This window comes from Dermacentor silvarum, chromosome 10 (assembly GCF_013339745.2).
Source record: "Dermacentor silvarum isolate Dsil-2018 chromosome 10, BIME_Dsil_1.4, whole genome shotgun sequence".
Lineage (NCBI taxonomy): Eukaryota > Metazoa > Arthropoda > Arachnida > Ixodida > Ixodidae > Dermacentor > Dermacentor silvarum.
The window spans coordinates 50375541-50394837 of record NC_051163.1 but is presented as its reverse complement, the minus strand read 5'-3'; the positions used below and the strand labels follow the sequence as shown (position 1 = coordinate 50394837).

Genomic DNA, 19297 nt, shown 5'->3' with positions numbered 1-19297 from the left:
GAGCTCGGCTCCGAATGGATCGCGGCGGCCAAAGGTCGGCCGAAATAATGCTTTAAGTGCGCTGGGCGCGCCTCTCTGCCTTAGCACGATGCTACGTGCGCGCACGAGCTTGTTGTGCCGCTTCTTCCTCGCCGGCGTCCTCACTTCCTTGCGCTTGCGAGTGCGCGAGGCACGCGCTTTCCGTACGCACGTGTTGCGGTCCACGCTGTAGTTGCGTGCAGTACGTGGCCGGTTAAAGCAGTGCCGACCCATCTTTTCAACGTTGTAGAAAGTATACCATGCGCTATTAGCGGGTTAAAGGATGACACTTAGCAAAGTACGAAAGTTGGGAAGGAAGATCGTTTTCAATTTGGTACTAAATTTGGTTTCGAAAAGCTGAAGCATTAAAATGATTAAATTCCGGGGTGTTTACGCGCAAACACGACGATCTGATTACGGGGCACGCCGTATAGTGGTAGACTCCGGATTAATTTTGACCACTTGGGGATCTTTGGCGTCTGGACCTGGCTTCATTACACATTGCAAACGTTCCATGATGTCGTGTAACGATAAGGCGAGGTGTGATGACGTTGCTCGTGAGAAAAGTAAGCGAGAGTGCGGCGCACGTTTCTTCCGGGCGCGCTTTTCAAAGTGTTCCCAACTTCGATTCAACCGAGACATCTACAAGACGTCTTTCCGAAGACGGGAAACTTCTGGTGAGCAACTCAAATACGACACGTGTGGCAGGGTCTCGTGTTTTTTTAGGCATTTGGATAGTGGGTTTTCGGAATGACACGAGGAAGCTTTAGCGCGAGTATTCGCACAGTACTGCACAGAAGTTTTATGCGAGAGGCAGAATGCGGAGTTCTTTGCCTGACGGCAGTTTCGCACGCTCCTATTATACACAGGTGTGTGTGTGTGTGTGTGTAGGTACACACAAGCTTGATGCAGCACTTTCGCGAGCGCGTCTCTGCGCTAGTTCGTGGTGGAGCTGTTACGTGTTTGTCCTCAGCAAGGCCTGATGCTACTTCCTACAAGGCACGGGCGTTCTCGCTGACCCCCCCCTCCCCACCAACCTAACGGGGGGGGGGGGGGGTATATTACACACCATAACGTCATGCCTATAGTGTATGGAGGGGAGTGGCGTATTGTAAGGTGTCCCGGTTCCGGAGAATCCCATGTTCCGGTTCTTGATTGAGAGGCGTGATAGAACTACACGAGGAACAACAGAAGAAGATTAATGAGAAGACTAGCCGCTTGAATGATGGCCACACGCCGCCCGATGTTGGTGGCCATGATTGAACCATAGAGTCTGAACCATGTGGGATTCCTTTGTAAGCTTCGTCCTGTACAGTCTGGTGGATGACCGTTTCTCCATTCACGAATCTTCCCCCGCTTTGCAGGCTTCCGAAAAGCTGATTCACCATATTTGAACAACAGAGTATCTTACACTGTTACCCTAGGGGGAAATCGGGCTCCACTCAACGTCTATGCATCGGACGTTTGGGCTGGGAGGACTCTGGTTCGAATCCCACAATTGGGCGCGTAATTATTTTGTTGTTGATGAGGTCCGAGACATGACGCAACAGGAACCTGCGCCATGTTTCTGGTACGGCGGAGAATGCTTGACTATAATAAGGCCATCTAGTGAGACGCGCCATCTGGTGTATACACGAGAGGAGATGATGAATGTATGACGTCACAATGAAACGCATGCTCATGGCACAACCGGCTGCGGTGCGGAGGTTATCCCGATGACTGAAGATGACGCCGAAATCCGGGCGTAGTAGCTAAATAATGCTTCGCATTAAAAAACACTTGGACCAGCACTTGCAGCACGGTAATCGGGCGGCGTAATCGTGGACGCCGCAACGCCACGCCGCACACTGATGTGTTCGCAACGTAAATGTGTTGCGGCAATCACACCGTGAATGCGCTGTGGATGCCGCTGATATTTGCGAGTTATGTTACTCGGGTGAATTAGGAATTCATACCGTGCTCGAAGTAGTAGCAGGGCGTGTACGCTAAGGGACACGGACTGTTATTCAGCAGGGCAAGCGCAAGGACACCATACGGAAGCGCAACTTTTCAATGTGCACCATCTGCCGCTTCAGTTTTTGTAAGCAGCGATGCTTCTTAACAGTCGTGTAGCGGGCCTCTTCAAGTTCTTACACGTTCTTGCCGCCGTTCTTGCCAGCTTGCCCGTTTTCCGTCACTTGCACGTGGCAATTGGCACGTCAATCCACCATCTTCGACACAGCGCGGTTCGAAAGAAAAGTGTCAAGCAAATCGCGCCACTCGAAGCATTCACGCTTGTACCCGCGTTCCCGTTTCATAAGTACGCCAGAGACACATGCGGCCCGGCTACACACTGACAAATTTCCGCGTCCGAAAAACGCCGGACTCCCGTTCTTTCTGCTGCTGCTGCAGTGATACGCGCCGATCATGACAGGGCCGTCGACCCCTAAGTGAGACGTTTTATACTCCGGCCATCGCCGACACCCGCCACTTCGTGCACGGGGGGTGGAACAACCGATGAAGCTCGTTCGAGGCGACTTGGGAGCGTGAATACCGCGTACGCTCTTGCTGTACAGCTTCGGAGACTGACCGACTTTCTTGCTTTACGTACAATTTCTTTTTCTTCGAAAGAGCGAAGCGGCGTTATGACGTACTACTGTTCCCCAGCAACCATCATACGTACTACATCGATTTCTGCATTGCTATCCCCTCCCCCTCCCCTTTTCTTAACAACACACACTTCTCTCCGTTCGCTTTCCGCAGTCTTGTTCCTCGCTTGTCACTTTATTATTTTTATTTTTTTTTCGTGCCGCGGCCCTGGCGCGCATATTTTTTTCCCGTGCCTTTCGAACGAAAACGCGTTGCATTCGTCGCCGAAGCTGCTCCAGCGGCTGAAGCAATCACGCTCACGGATACACGACACGTAAGGAAGCCGGAACGGAGGAACGTGTGTAGTAGTACTACGTGTATACGCATCGCGGACGGGTGAGTTTCTTCGAACCTTGACTTTTTTACTTTTCTTTCCACACCCCATTCTCTTACTTTTCCTCTTTTTTTTTCTTTTTTTTTAACGTCGGCATCACATACTTCTTTTCCGTTGAAGTGAGGTGGGTGCATATACTTCCCGACTTTCGATTGGCGAACTGGGCAATCGGGTCGCTCGCTCCGCGAGTCGGCGAGAGATCCGCGTGTGAAGCCTTCGGAAATCGGTGGCTGCTGGCTCGCACATGCAAGCTCCGCTCGCCTCTGGCTTGCATAATACTTTATAGCCGCAGAGCTGTGTATTGGGAAGAGGAGGGGAGAGGGGGAGGGGGGGGGGTTGAGTGTCGTGTGTCAGCACGGTGTGTCGTCTATCGACGCGTAGTATAAGTACGTCGGGGGCCTCCTTTTTGTCGACGCCGGACGCGTAGGTGTATGCCGCGGAGACACGGAGAGACGGTGACACGACGGTGGCATTCCGTGTAGCATGTCGTCGTGAGTTGCGTGACTTGAAAAACTGTAAACTCGCGTCCCTCCTGACCCCCCACCCTCTGCACTCTTACATCGGAGGGTCTTTTGTCATCGTGCACAACCTGCCAGGAAAAAAAAAAAAAAGTGCGACTGTGTCGAACAAAACTCGCAGTCGAATCGGAGCGGTGGAGAATGTGGTAGTGCCAGGATGTCAGAACGCTTCTGATAGATGGCGCGGAGGAAACGAAGACGAGTTGAGCCCGTATGTAGTGCTCAATACGAGCCTGCGTGCAGATATACTCTAATGCATAGTCAGGTGTGCTTAGGGCCCATTCACACTTGCGACTAGGCGAGGTCGCGCGACCAAGTTGGTCGCAAAGCGACCAGTCGCAAGTAGTCGCAAATGGTCGCTTTTCTCGAAATGCGACCGTTTAGGGCCAGTCGCTCACTGCTCGATTTTTCAGTCGCGCGACCGCAGTCGCAGAACAGCTAAACTAATCAGATGCGCAGGAACAGGACGTCCGTATACGCAGACGCTTATTTTACGCGGCGATGACATTTCAAACAGACGTGAACGGCATTTCGTGATACATTTCGGTTTAGCGACTCGTCGGTCGCATTTGTAAGTGTGAACATCGTTCTTCTTGAGTAGTTTTCTGGTCGCCAGTCGCAATTGGTCGCGCGACCTCGACTAGTCGCAAGTGTGAATGGGCCCTTAGGGTCGTGGACTGCGTGGGCAAATGTTGATTGATTGGCTGTTTGGTTGGTGTAGTGATTGATGCGTGGAATGGCTGACACAGGGCATGGTTGGTTAGCCCGCCGACCGACTGACTGACTATTGTGGTGGCTGGATGTCTAACTTGGCTGACCGAAACTGACCGACTAGACTGACTGTCTGAGTGAGAGGCGGACTGATGGACCGACCGTAACGAAGACTGACTGACTGACTGACTGACTGAGGGATTTATTTATTTATTGATCGATCGATTGAAGGAGATGCAACGAAGCTACGACTGCGCGTCTATCGACGCAAACGCAATTTATTTTACCCAGCAGCATCAACTACAGGACGCCGTTTCTGTCGCTGACCACAGGCTCAGCAGGAGTTTGTTCTGCCAAGTCAGCAAGTTTCGACAAAGATGTCTATTCCCGAAAGTCTCCACTTTATAGTTAGCAAAGTCTACCGGCGTCATCTTTAAACACCGCGCTATATATATATATATATATATATATATATATATATATATATATATATATATATATATATATATATACTTGCCTACATGCAGCGCGCTGTAGTTTTCGTCTTGGCGGGCCTTGTAGTTCCAGCGACGCTGCGCACACTTAGTGGGTCAGCGCTGCCGCTCGTCGCCGCGTTCTCATATAGTGCGTGCCCCGCGTGTCGCGTTTCCGATAGCGACGCGGCGGACGCGAAACGCGACGAATCCGGGTTGCGCCGTCTCGCGCCACTTCGCTTTCTCCGCACGGCGATCGTCTCGCAGATTGAAAAAGAGCCTTGAATCGCGAAAGCCTTGGTCGCGTCTCACACCGGTATTGTGCCCCTGGCTGCAGATATACTGTTCGCGCGCGTGTGAGTGTGTGACTTCATTGAAATCCTGATGCGTTTCTACGGACTTTCTGTCGCCTTTAGTTGGACTTTCTGTCCCTGACTCAATCGAATATCAGTACGTGACTCCTTGAGAGGTCGTCGTGTCTGTAGTGCGTATGTTCACGCTTGTGTGTGTCTCTGTGCGCATGCGCGCATTCTCATGTGACGATGCGTTGGTGCCTTCGTGCCATAATGATCGAAGCTACAATCGGTACCCAAATACAAACAGCGTGTTCCTTTTAGAAGTTGACTGTGCTGTACATGCGCGCATATACCTGTGTCGGTGCCCGTGCGTACCTATGTAGTAGTCCCTGTTCGAGTGTGCGCATGACACGGACATACGCATCTTCGCGCCGGTGTTAGCCTACGAGTGCGTGCGTGCGTGTGTTAGAGCGCGGGCGCTCGCGACGGAAGGCGCGCCGGGAGAGACCGTCGATTCGGTATCGAAACTGCCGTCTCTTTTCGTGCCACTCGCCATTGCCTGCGTGAGCCGTTCGCATGTGGTGAGCGGGGCTGTTCGCGCGGCGCGCCGTCGCGATTTCAATGGGAGCCGATACGTGGGCACCGCGGCGGTGCCGACGGAGCCTCGATGGTGCGATTGCGCTACGCGGCATTGTTGTTGTGCGGGGCTGATCGGAATCGTGGGGGTGACGGCCGAGTTTTTTTTCTTTTTCTAAACTTAATTTTTTTTTTTGTTTCCTATCTAAGCGCACGCAAGCTCGGATGTGTCGCGAACAAAGCGTTGGCCTGCGAGCGTGTGTGCCCGAGTTGCGCGCGCTCCGAGTAGCTTTCATGCAGATGCTGAAGAAAGAGACAAAAAGGTTGTCTTCGGCATATTCGCGTTGTGTCGTTATTCGCCCGATAAATCACATATGCGCGGCGTTCTCAACGGCGGGATTAGCGATGCCTGTTTACTTACGACAATGGCACCGGCGATTGTTGCGTGTAGTCTTCTAATTGTCCCTTGTTCGTTGCTCCGAATTTATTACGCATTATGGCAGTCCGGTCAGGTTAGTGTTACATTCATTTATGCGTACCTGATTTCACGATCACAGTTCGCATTCTTTTTTTATTGTGTTTAGGTGTCTGTGAATGCTTACGTGCGTGTATATGTTTCCTTTCTTTTTTATAACTCCTACCTTTGTCAGCCTATTAGCTGACAAAGGTAAGTCCGCTTGTCGAAACACCAACGGCCTGAGATGTTTATCGCCTGTTCAAGCGCCCTTGATCACTTCGTACGGTGTAATAGGACGCGAAACAATGTCAAGCAAGATTAGGACAGGAAAGAGCGTCAATCGCATCCGAGTTTGTGATGCTCTTTCCTGTCCCGGCCTTACTTCCCATTGTTCCGCGTCCCATTAAACCGTAGTGCAAGTACGAACCAACTAGCTCGGTAACAAGTAGTGATAAATTCACTTCTTGTGTAGGTAGCTTTCGCGTGCCTTCGTGCACATACAACGACGGCTGCGTATCTTGGGTGCACGGGTTGGCTTGATCTCCTACGAGTACGCTTATATACTCATGCGTGATCCAAACTCATTTGAAATGCGCGAGCTGGAGTGTTAGTGATTTACGTGAGTATTGGGTGAGTATTAGTGAGTATGAGTGAGTGTCGGTGAGTTTGACTCAACGGAAGCATGACCAGGAGTGAGTGATGGTTAACGTGTGAACGAAAGCCACTGACGGTCATTTAGAGTGGACGTGAGTGAGTGAGTGAGTGAGTGAGTGAGTGAGTGAGTGAGTGAGTGAGTGAGTGAGTGAGTGAGTGAGTGAGTGAGTGGTTGAGTGAGTGAGTGGTTGAGTGAGTGAGTGGTTGAGTGAGTGAGTGGTTGAGTGGTTGAGTGTTTGAGTGGTTGAGTGAGTGAGTGGTTGAGTGGTTGAGTGGTTGAGTGAGTGAGTGAGTGAGTGAGTGAGTGAGTGAGTGAGTGAGTGAGTGTTTGAGTGAGTGAGTGGTTGAGTGGTTGAGTGGTTGAGTGAGTGAGTGAGTGAGTGAGTGAGTGAGTGAGTGAGTGAGTGAGTGAGTGAGTGAGTGAGTGAGTCTCCATCCATTCTGCTGACCTATTATGCTTAGGTGTGCAAACAGTCATTTCGCCTTATTGTACGGCGATGCGTGACGATCGATAATCCAAGGACGCGTTCTGCTTTCTGGCTTCATGTGTTGCGCGGTTTGGGTTTGGTGCCGCACTTGCGTATGTAGAGCCATGCTGACAACCGTGGCGGCGTTCTACTTCGCAACTATACACTCGAGGAATTCACTTCAAACTGCCGCAATCTGCCTGTGCGACACACTTTTCTTTTTTTGTCCTGTAACGCCCGCGCTTCGCACACTTTCACAAAGAACGCGCTCCGGTAGCTTTTTTTTTGCTTTCCTGACTTTTTATTTTGCTGAATTCCGCACTCCCAGCTTGGCTGTACCACCTGGTCGACATTCGCCACACGCCGCATGTATTCGACAATTGAAAGTTCCAAGACTCGGCATAACTTACGACCGCTAAGATAGCTCTCGGCTCAGGAAAGAGATAGAGAGAAAGAGAGAGAGAGAATTTATTTGGGCAGAAGGCAGACAGGTGGGCTTGAGCTAACGCACTCTATAGCACCAGGGCGTCTAAAATAAGCCGGAGTCCCCGACTACGGAGTGCCTCGCAATCAGATTGTGGTTTTGGCAGGTAGAACTCCGGGATCTTAATTCAATTACTGCTGTAGAAAGAGATGGTACCTTTCTTAACGAAAACTGGTAAGGTTTGTCTAAGTATGATACTTCAGACGAATCGATGTTCGTGCTTGTCGCGAAGCAGCGCCCTTAGGGATTTTTTTTTTCTGGGCTTCATACGAACGGCTCCGGCGTGCGCGGCCGCGCGGGTCCCGACAAAGAAATCTAGGACGGGCCATCCTTGAGTCGGATTTCGCGCCATCCGAAGAGCTTCGTGAATCTGCTTCTCTCTTTTATCGTCTTCTACCGCTTTTATAATACCCCCCCCCCCCCTCCCACTTTCTTCAGCGTATTACATTTACTCGCTCCACCCGGGCTCCTATCTTGTTTTCTATTCCCTGTCCCTGAACCTATGCGTGTCGTATGGTGCGTGTTCTTCTCGAACTTTGCGGTGCTAATAAAATGAGATGTGCACGCTTTTTACCTTTTTTTCCATTTTTTTTGTACGCGAGTGTTCTCAATTCGAAGTGCGGTGCCATTTGAGGTGGTGAAAGAAAATATTAAGGGAAAAGGAGATTTAAAAAAAAAGAAGGAAAAGAAAGTGATGGTTTCGCTGCCGATGATCATCCGGATTTGTGCAACTGCTTGAGTTCCAATAGAGGTTGTAAAATGCCGGATTCAGACGGCGCTCATTCGGCTTTAGATTGCAAACAAGATAGCGAATCCGAGCGTATATAACACTGCTGAATACCCTGCGTGCAATCGATTAGGGGAATTTGCAAAAGCTCGGAACGGGCGTTTTAGAGCGTTTACTGTGGCAGTGTGTACGTGCCGATCGGCACGTCAACTACTTTCCTGTCTCCGCGTGCTTGCTTTTAATCTTTAACGAGTCCGTTAGAATCCTAATTCAGCAATGAAGGCTTCATTAAAGTTACAAGCATATTTGGTATACAGAAAGACGTCCGATAGCCAGAGACTATAGCTGCATGAACTTATAGTGCCGTTTGTGGCAATGTGTTTTCGTATGCAAAAATGTGCAGTCACGAACAAAAGTCCGAGGACCAATTAAAGATGCCGCGAAAAAGTATATTTTATTCGAAGCCCAGGCTTGCCTGGGCTGAAATAGAGTGGTACAGCCTACGCCTGCCTGTTCGACAAAAGTAATAATGCATTGAGACAATTACACGATCCACGACTGTTTATATAGACGGATTGTATTGTTTTTTTTTTCCGATATCGTGATCTTTAGGTCTTTTCATCCGGCTGTACAGTTACATATATGTATATAAACATGTATATACAGAGGCGCATTATAGGTGCACGCGTATTGCTATTTAGGCAGTATGCATATACGGGCATATACTGCGTGGGATATATTGCACGACATACACTATACATACATAATTATTTATTTCATTACCTTCAATGTCCGAAGGCGTCACAGAAGGGTCACATATATGACCGGAAAACGCATGATTTCCGTGCTAAGCCTACTTCGATGCAAGATAGCACGTGACCGCTCTGTACAAACCGAGAGATCGTGGTCTAACGCGCGCTCCTTGTTTTATCATCGCGTTAAGCAACTTCCTTTTCCGTTCTTCCGTGTAGATTACGCGCCGGACAGCCGTTATAAAACGTTAACGCGAAACCACATCTCCGCCACCATCAGATACTTTAAACAGCGAGCGGAGGGCTGCATCGACGTTCTCCAATCTCCACGTCCACGACAACGCTGGACAGGCTGCTCTCGATCTCGATGCCGATCCTCCTCCCTTCGTCGTGGCGTGTACGCGACGACGACCTGCATGCTGCGTGCGATATATAAGCAGCAGAAAGCGCATCTCGCGCGTGCGTGCTCGTCCATCTTGTAACATCGCGCGTGCATGCACCCCCGTTCCTCGTTCAAGGGGTACATACACGTATAGAGGGAGAGAGTGCGTGTGCGTGTAACGGGCTGCAGCGTCTATCTATGTAGCCGAGCTGTGCTCCCGGAAGTGAGCGGTACGCGCCCTGCGATGTATGCACGAGCACGTATACGTGTGCGCTTCGAGACCAACGTTGTGTGTTTGTGCGGGCTCGAGCGTGTTGCAGAGCTTATCGCGCTACTGCAGCTATAGGTTGTTGTTCTTCCTTGCTTGCTTGGCTTCGGTGGCTTGTATTCTACTTTTTGTTCTTGTTGCATAAAAACACTTTCAATCCCGGACGGCAAGCTGCTACTGCCGCGTTCCGCTGAGCGTCACGTATCGGCGCATGCACTGCGGGAGTGCGGGCGTGACGTCACGCGCGCCATTATGATCTACTCGCAGGTTACCGCTGTGCTGCCGATAGATAAGCGGATATCGAGATAAAGGGTAGCTTTGCGCCGTGCCTGCTCTACAACAATGTGGCGGCAATCGATAACGTCAGTGCTCTTGGTGCCAGAAAGCTTCCGGTCGTGAATTTTTGACAGTAAAGTTAGCCAAGGAAAAATTAAAATTTTGGGGCGTTACGGGCCAAAACCACGATTTGATTATGAGGCACGTCGTAGTGAGGGATTCTGTATTTACTTTAGACCACATGGGGGTTATTGAACGTGCACCCAATGTACGGTAAACGGGCAATTTTGCATTTCACCCCCATCGATATGTGGCAGCCGCGGCCGGGATTCGATACCGCGCGCAAGTTAGCCAAGGAAGAAGAAGCCTTTAGTCACACAAGTATATACACTATAGGCACATGTTCTAGACGTGTTCAAATGTAAGGAACACGCGGTGTCAAGCTCATGTATGCAGCCTTCTTGTTGTACTTAGTTGTGAAAATCACTTGTCGAACATTCTGCTCAGCGAAACTGGCGCCAACTGGAGAGTTCTATACATTTATAGGCTGTTCCAACGTGTTCTTCCAGAGGGCTTAACCGAAAGTCTTGGGAACTCTGTAAACATAGAAAGGGTCCCGGTGTGTTGTGTTACATGTTTTCTTTTTCTTTTTTGTTTATAAATTGAGTGCGGATGTCTCGGTGTTCGCCGTTGCAGATATGATTTGGTTATTTATTTTAAATCGTTGTGCGCGTATATGCGTGACCGACGTGCGTCGAGACTGTGTACTTTTGAGGGCGCGTTTGTGGATGTGTCCGTGTTTGTTCCCTGCACGTTGCGCGCGTGCGCCCAGCTAAGCGTCGTGCGCGTACAGGGTGGTCCACTATAAACGAGAACGCCTAAGTGGCTTTCAAGCCAACATTGTACTGCCCGAACAAGCCAACACCCGAACTTAAAGTTCGGGCCGCCCTTCTGATTCACGTCCTGCATGCATGGCTTAGCAATTTTGCTATTGAAGAGTCTTGCGTTTAGGAAGGAAGCTCTCGAGCGCGTTAACTTAAATTGGCTTCGGTGAGAGATAAGGAACGCAAGGAGAGGTAAGGCAGGGAGGTCAACCTGACGAGCGTCCGGCTTGCTACCCTACACTGGGGTGTAAGGGAAAGGGGGAACAAAAAGAGGGAGAGAGTGAGCACTGAGGGTACGTGGTAAGATGTACAGGGACACTATAAGCGGTCTCTCAAACCGGTGCACTTCAGGTACTGTGCTAGCGCTCGAATCGCTTTTTGTGCGTGACGCATGTGACCACGGTAAGAGTATCTTTGACTCAGAAAATGGTCTCGAGTCCAGTTGGTTTAAAGCTGTCCAAAGTTGTTTCATTTAAGCTTGCTTAAAGTTTAAAGTTAGTTTACGGTTTAAAGTTCTCTTGTTACGGGCTTCGGTACGTGAGCCCTTGACAAACACTATAGGGGAAATGCTCCTGCCTATATCCTGAGATTGCGGCGCCCATGAACCAAAATCAAGTGGCAAATGTAAGCGGCGGCCTTATCCCGAAGCGAACAAGAGAGGCAAGATATGTAAGAGCACCTAGAAGGTGCAAATGGAAGCAGTGACCCTCGGTGTGGGAAAGGTATCTGGGTGCGTTATATACCATTGGTGTCTCGGCCGCGCAAGCGGAGGCACTCTGCGCTGCGTCTGAATTGTGTAGATCACGCCGGCGACGACGCGAGATTGAGGCGGCGCGCAAACGCAGGTATCAGGCGCGGGAGCTTCGTGACGCGAGATAAAGGCTTGTATTACTCCGACCGACTGCTTTTTTTCTTCCTTTTTTTTTAAGACTTCTTTATGTCGGACTCCCTAAATTTTCGCTCTACAGCTAGTGCTATCATTCGGTTTGGTTTAGAACCTAGAACGGACGAAAAAAAAATAAAAAAAGGAAACACGTATATCCAACGCAGTGTTGGAAGCTAAGTGACGTGATAGCTTGTTTGACTTAACGAGGCAGCAGTGGTATAGCGGTTAACGAAGTAGCACGGGTGTGGCAGGGAAAAACCTTCGCCTTATCATATGGCAATAAAGTGCTGAGGGCAGAGTGGTCCGAAGATAGCAACGGTGCTAGAAGGAATTAACGCCTTCGCAAGTCATGCGCCACATCCGCAGAGCTGGTGTGTATACAACATATATGCGAACAAGGGAAGCCTCAACCCGGGGTGAATGCTTCGATAAGTGCGCATCTCTTCGTCAGGCAGTTAACGAGAAACAGCGTGCCTCAACCCAACCATGAAGGAATTTTAACCTAACGATAATATAACGCTAAAAAAAGGGCCTTTTAGCTGATATCAATCAGCTAAAAGGCCCTTTTTTAGCGTTCGTGAGTTTTAACGGCCCAATAAAGTAGCGCTCAGTAGGGATTTGAGAGACGTCGTGGTTGCGGGAGGCTCCTGACAAATTTTGAGCCGCTGGGCTTCTTTAACGTGCATCTCAACTTAAGTATACACGAGTATTTTTTTTTTTGCATTTCGTTCCCGTCTAAATGTGGTCGCAGCATCACGGATTCGAACCTACGACCTCGTACTCAGCAGCGAAACGCTGTACAGTCACTGACCCACCGTGACAGTTGACCGGTGAACTCCAATGAATTGTCATACGCTCGTGGCATTAACTTTCGCGTCCCTGTCTCGATCAACCCACGAAAGTGGTGGTCGCGTAGTTCTTTTCTATCTGTCACCGTTTTGGCGCTGGTATAGCATCAACGTGCACCGTCGATATTCGGAGCAGTTGTTCTCAACTCTCGACTTCATTGTTTCCCCTCATAGGCCGCGCGTTCGTTCATCCATCTTCGTATCCGCGTCGAGCTTTCAAACCTCGATATAACGAAGCTCGATTTAGCGAAATTCGCGGTGTAGCAAATTATTTTATTTTCCCGATCTTAGTTCCATTGAATTAGCGAAACCCCGAATTAACGAAATTCGCGATATAACGAAGTTTTTCGCTGCAAGTACAACTTCATTATATCGAGGTACATCCACGGTATACAGTAGCGCGCGCTGGCTTTGTCGGCCAATCATCGTTCACCGCTCACCTATTTGGCTCACGTATACACACGCTGCACTCGGGATTCACCTGGAGGCATTGTGTACATCTATCCACCACGCACGCGTATGGCACTTAGCCAGCGCGCTGCGCCATATCGCTCCTGCGCCGCAGTCGACGGAACTGCGGGGGGACGCGCGTTCAATGCATGCGGGTCGGATTATGAAATCGAGCGGTTGCGCGGAGAAAACTGGCTGGAGGGAATTGAAAGAATTAAGATAAAAGAAAGTAAGCCAAAAAGACTGAGCGAAGTGAGACTCGCCGCACCGCGAAGTCGATCCCGAAGATTCTCCCAGCTGATTTCACCGTATCCGGAGCACGGGCGACAGTCGATGGCGGTCCGTGCTGAGCTGGGGTCGGCCTTCGCTCTGGATCCAGTTTTTTTTTTCTTCCCAGTGGGTCTCTCTACCGAGTGCATTCGTGAGGTCGCCTGGCGCGTCCCACAGGGCTATACTACTGCACGCTTTTATCATTTTTCTTTCTGTAGATTTTTTTTTTACTTCAGTAATTATCTGTCTTCGTGCGGTCTTTGCGCGTGTATGCGTCATGTCTGATACGGTCTCTGCACTAGTTGGGTGTTTCTGCATGAACCGTTTCACTTAAGCGAACCAATCTCGTTTGCTCTCCCGCTGTTACTATACACGTTTCATTTCCTTGACGACGGCTTCCACCTTTAGGGTTCGATAATCATTTTTACGGATTGATAAAATTGCCTTCAAGGTTCGATAGGTTGTCTATATCCTATCTCAAACCCCGTGGACTCCAGCTAAAGCTAGCGCTTCTTTTAGCTAATCACTGAGAGCCGATTGCGTGATTAAGAGATAAGAGGGAAGCACGCCCACTGTGTTCTGCTAATTCTTCCGTGATGATGCTCCCATTGAGTGGGCGTCGTATACAAAGGGTGATTAAAGACGGACAATGGAGGAACGCTTCTTGTGGCTGACACGACGAGTAGTTTTTGATACGCTGCATTTTGGTTGGTGATAATGGGAATATAAGAGATTAGCGCATCTATTATCTAACTGCCAACTTGCTGACTAATGCTGTGACTTCGTCGAAGATTAACTAACGTTCTTCTAGGCTTGAGCTCTAGGGGAAGCATGTTGTTGAGAAAACACTTATAGTTCAAGGTTGATAAATCAGGCTTTCTGTGATTGCCGCTGCGAACGCTACTGTTGCTGACCTATTCAAGCAACGTCTCGTTTTTTTACTGACGTGGTGCAGTATTGAGAGTTAGACATCTAAAAGCGCCGGCCTTCTTGGCTCTGTGAACGACTTCATCGATTTCTTACTTGGCTCGAGACTTTTTTTTTTTTTTTCTTCAACGAGGAAGCTGCTTTGCTCGGTCGTCACAAAATCAACTGTCTCGTTCAAATAGTGTAAGCCTCATTACTTTCCGAGTATTCTTTAACAGTGGTCCAACCGAAGCCAGACTAGGTTTATACACTCGACGCCCTGAAAGTACTCTTGTGCTTCCCAAATACGGGAACTGCAAGCCTTGCCTACAGGGGCTTGCTTCTTTCGCTCGTGTCAGACGGGGGGATTTCAAAAGTACCCACCTCGGCAGCTATCGAGTGGTTTCACAGGATAAAAAAAGAAGAAAAGAATAAGACATTATCACGTGCGAATGGCTTCTCGAGTAAGAAAAGCCTAGCTGTGCGAATCGAGAGAAATTCTAACGAAAGCGAGGGAGAAGAATGGGATATACTACTGCGGAAAAGAGTTGTAAAACGCCAATAGCGCCAGGTGCACGGCTGGCGGCGTCAGCGGTCATTATTGGGGTGTGTGTATGTGTGCTCGTGTCAATGAAGGCTCGCTTGCCGTTGCGCTTCGACGCTCCCACAAGGTCACTAACGCTCGCGGTCAGGCATGGGCGGGCTTCGGCCGCGGGAAGTCGCGGTGAGGCAGTTTGGAAAGACTGAAATTACGGTGAAAGGCGAAGCGAAGTTGCGAGACGCTGGTGCTCACTATACTTAAGTTTGTATGCTTTAAGAAAAGCGCTTGGTAAAACTTAGGCGAACTGCGACAAACGGACGCTGGTCACCACAGGGCAGTCGCCGTAGCCGTCTTCGTAGGCTTGACCCGGTAGTTTATATCTTTTCGAATGCCGCATGGCCTCCGGCGAGGAGTTTCCTCCACCCTTCGTAATTCACAGTTCACGTACCATTGACAACCCAATACCACCATCTTGGCGCTCTTTGGCCACACGTGGCCCTTGCGCCTATAAGCCCCATTAGTCATCATCATCAAAAGTTCATATGACAGACCATTAGTTCGCGCCCTATGTACATGTTGTCAACTCTGGTAACTATCTCTCTCTCTTTGCACTCCTTCTAACCCCTATATCCCCCACCCCAGTGTAGGGTAGCAAACCGGAAAGATCGCTTCTGGTTAACCTCCCTGCCTTTCCTCTCTCTCTCTGGTAACTATCTTTTACTCCATTTCCCTTTACCGCAGCACGCTGCAGCAGGCTGAAAGAGTTAACCATAGGGCGACATCTTTGTCATTCATTATATAATTATCCTTTCCCTGTTTCTTCATGAAGCTTGCCCGTCGGCGCTGCACACATTCTTACGATGACAAACTGTTGGCAGATTTTTTTCTGTAACCCGAATTCTTCTAACACTTTTTATTTCGCCGGACGATCACAAAACTGGAGTGCTCTGCCTGCTGATGTGGTCACATGTTCAATAGATATCTCACTTTGAGAAAATAAGTTCACGCAGTGTACAGATTCCTTGCAGATTTCTTGTGGACCACGTTGCCATCTTATAGGCTTGTCTGTGTTGCCTACGTAACTTCGACGTGGCGTCAAAAAAAAAAAAAAAAAAGGTGGTCGTTAACAATTACTACCATAGACATTGAAGTGGGTTGCTTTGCCGAAAGTTTATTAAACATTACTAGACTAAATCTAGCCGTAAGTCTACAGGCAGACTGGAGAGAAACTATAGACTTTATCGAAGGACTTCGTATGTTTTCTACACAATGCCTACAAAATGCTGTCCTCAGCTTGAGACCATCCCTTGATTATGCACTGTTCGTAACTTCAAATCTCCATATTGCCCTTACTCTCTGTCTTGTTTGGATGATTGACTGAGCCATTGACGTTGTAAGAACAGCTGACTGCTAGACTGGCGCTCAATGTACAGGCCGGGGCCTTGCGAAGTTTGATGATGGTGATCAATAATGACCTCAAGGACACTATATAAAGGGGATTTACCAAGTAGACGAGTTTGTCGGCTTTTGCTGATGTAAACAATCTTTTTTTTCTTGTTTGCGTCTTTGCAGGTGTACGATGGAGTCGCTAGGACGGTACCGCCGGCTCTACGGACCCGTTTCCTGAGCAGGTGAGTCTTACACGCTGATGACTTCGCCTATGTGCAAGGTCTATCTCGATGGCTTTGCGAAGACACGAGACATTACAGTAACATGACCAGCGTAGAGTTTCTTACTGTTAACTATAGAGTCAAAAGTGGCGCTCCAGTGCTGTTGCACGTGTGGGAGTGCCGGGAAGTAGGGGCTTCGGACTGAGATCTTTCTCGTAGAGCTACAACATGATTGAAAGCGCGTCCGGTGAACAGATTTATGTTCACCGGATTTAGGTTTAGACTGTACTTGAACAGCTTGTGAAATTGTGTCTTCGCCTGAAATTGGTATTCAAATATTGAAACTCAGGCTGCGTTGTAAAGTTGTAGCACTTGTTTACGAGCGTACCGCCAGCGTAGGTGTTCGAAGGAAAGACGTGGTCTGCGTCAGTGTACCCGCGGTTTCAATCGTGCGTCTTCCGTTTCCTTCGGCTATTGAGGACACGAGTACAACTTGCTATATTAAACGTGAGCTAACGTAAATGCGAGAAGTGTTGTGGGAGAAACGACACTCTTTATGTATACCTAATTTCGAGAAAGCTTAATTTATGAAGCCAGGTGACCATGTCTTAGGCCAAGCCGCGTTCAACCCTGCTTTCTATATCCCAGCACTTATTCACGGCGTCACAGCGCCCTGTGAGATACTCGCATAGACGGTGGTGTGCCGTATTTCAGTCTCAGTAGTATTGTGAAAAACAATGAATAACACGTTGTCTTTTTATGGACATTCAATGATTGAAGGAGTTAGTGGGCCAGACATGGACTTTCGGGTTCAGTTTGGTCATTCTTGTGCTCATTGAGGGTCGTCCTTCGTTCTTTGTGCCGGAACAACAATTATACCAGTATTGATATGTTATAGCTGTCATTGCTGACCTAGCATGTACTATGGAGGGGTATTCTTGGCAGCATTGACACTTAGTTGATATCATCGCTGATGTATCAAGATGCCTCAGGGCGTTCCCCAGCATGTTTGTTAAGTTTCTCTCAGTGAGCGGCACGTTTCAATCATCTCAGCTATATGGCAGTGGTTCAGAGGGAAGTCGGGCAACGCCGCGGTACAGACTTCCAGGAGACGGACCGAAATAAGCCGCTTTCTCGGAACTTTTAAGAAAAACAAGCGACAACGAAAGAATGAAGGCAAAGTCATTAGAGTAGGAGAAGTGCGAAAGCGTGCTTCATTCGCTCGGGTCAAAGAACGGCGTGCGCGTACCACATTACCGCGACCCGCCGCTCCTGAACCCGGAAAATCAAAGAAACAGCACAAAGCAAAGGCCGACATAAAAGAGTACAAACGATGCGACGGCGTCTTGGGGTCGGCCGAGCAAGCTTTCGCGAGGTTTCGCGTGGAAAGAGCAGAAAAAGAAGATGGTGGATCGGTCGCGGGGTGGACGCCGTGAAAAAGAGCGTCTAGCTGCCACGTCTTCTTCGTGTCGGTCGTGGCTTTCTCTTCAGTGGCCCTTTCTATGGGCCGCTGCAGGAGCGTACAGAGTCATTAGCTAAAGACCCGTGAAAGAAGGCGAGATGATAGCAACGCCACCTTGGAAGAAGAGAAGAAAACGAGAGAAAACACAAGAACCGAGAACGGGACGAGACGAGAGTGAAAGCGCGGTTACAACTTTCTCGCGTACATACATACGTGCGTCGTTTTGTGGCCGGCTGGTCTGCCGACCGGAATTCGAGGGAAAAAAAACCTGGTCGTCCCGCAGCGTTCGTGCTGGGGGGTAGCGGGGACGATGTGTCAGGTCACCGGGGCGACCCCGTGCCGAAAGCTCCCTCCTCGAAACGAGTCCGGACAGAAAGGTGTCAAACCGTCCCTGGAAGGAAGTGTAGGCGAACGCTGGAGGGACCGCCTAGAGAGATCTGTGGTCAAGTTCCTTTTTGCTCGGGTCACCCTTCTCCTGCTGGTGTTAACACAACCCAGAAAACCACGAAAACGTCCCCGCCGTGCCGAAAGCTTCTTCTCGAAGCGAGTCGGGACAGTAAGGTGTCAAACCGTCCCTGGAAGGAAGTGTAGACGAATGCTGGAGGGACCGACCGCCTAGAGATATGTGGTCACCCTGCTCTTGCTGGTGTTAACTGAGCCCCAAAAAACTACGCGCGAATCAGCTGGTGCGTCGTACCTCCTGTCGAGCACACGAACTGTAAAGTGTTTTTCACCCTTGGCTTGGCTGCGCGTGTCCTTATGCCGGGTGGTGTGACAGGCTTGACGCTGTCCCGTGGTGTCAGCAAAGGGGAAACTTCAATGCTTGACACTCTTTTCCTCGTACGTATACGGGCACGCTGAATGTTGTGGAAGGACTGTCACAGACGCGCGTCATTGCAGAAATTAAACGTGTATCCGGAGGAGGACACACACAAGGTAGGCGACGCGACGAAAGTTGTATGTGCACAAAATACGGGAAAGCCGGGTCGGGAACACGGGAAAATGCTATTTATTGGGCTTGTCTTGTTCACGTTATTTTGTTTTCCTATAAAGTATGAGCCGACTAGGAAAGTACGTGCAGTGGCACAGTTTACATGCTAATTCTTGCGCCTGACGCTCATGAACTGGATAGTATAGGACACGGCACCTGATGTTTAATGCTTAGTTTTGAATTTGACTGTCTAATGAACGTGATTGCACAATATGGCACCCGAGGCCCAGCTGCTTAGTTTTCCACCTGACTGCTGATGAACTTGATAGTATATTAAGATCTCTTATGCTGAGGTACTGAGTTTTACTCCTGACTGCCCGTGAACCTGTTGTTCCACATTGCACATGACTCAGATGTTCAACTTTTGCTGCACAACGCGGGTAAATTGTATTGGACAACATGGCGCCTGATGTTCTGGTGCTTAATTT

General features: G+C 49.3%; 1 protein-coding gene across 1 annotated transcript in view; it reads left to right on the top strand.

The window, feature by feature from the left end:
* The window catches only part of LOC119431228 (uncharacterized), a 138751-nt gene that overhangs the window by 66840 nt on the left and 52614 nt on the right, over nt 1-19297 (top strand). The window contains 1 exon segment of the mRNA XM_037698705.2: nt 16379-16437. The gene's annotated coding sequence lies outside the window, so the exon portion shown is untranslated.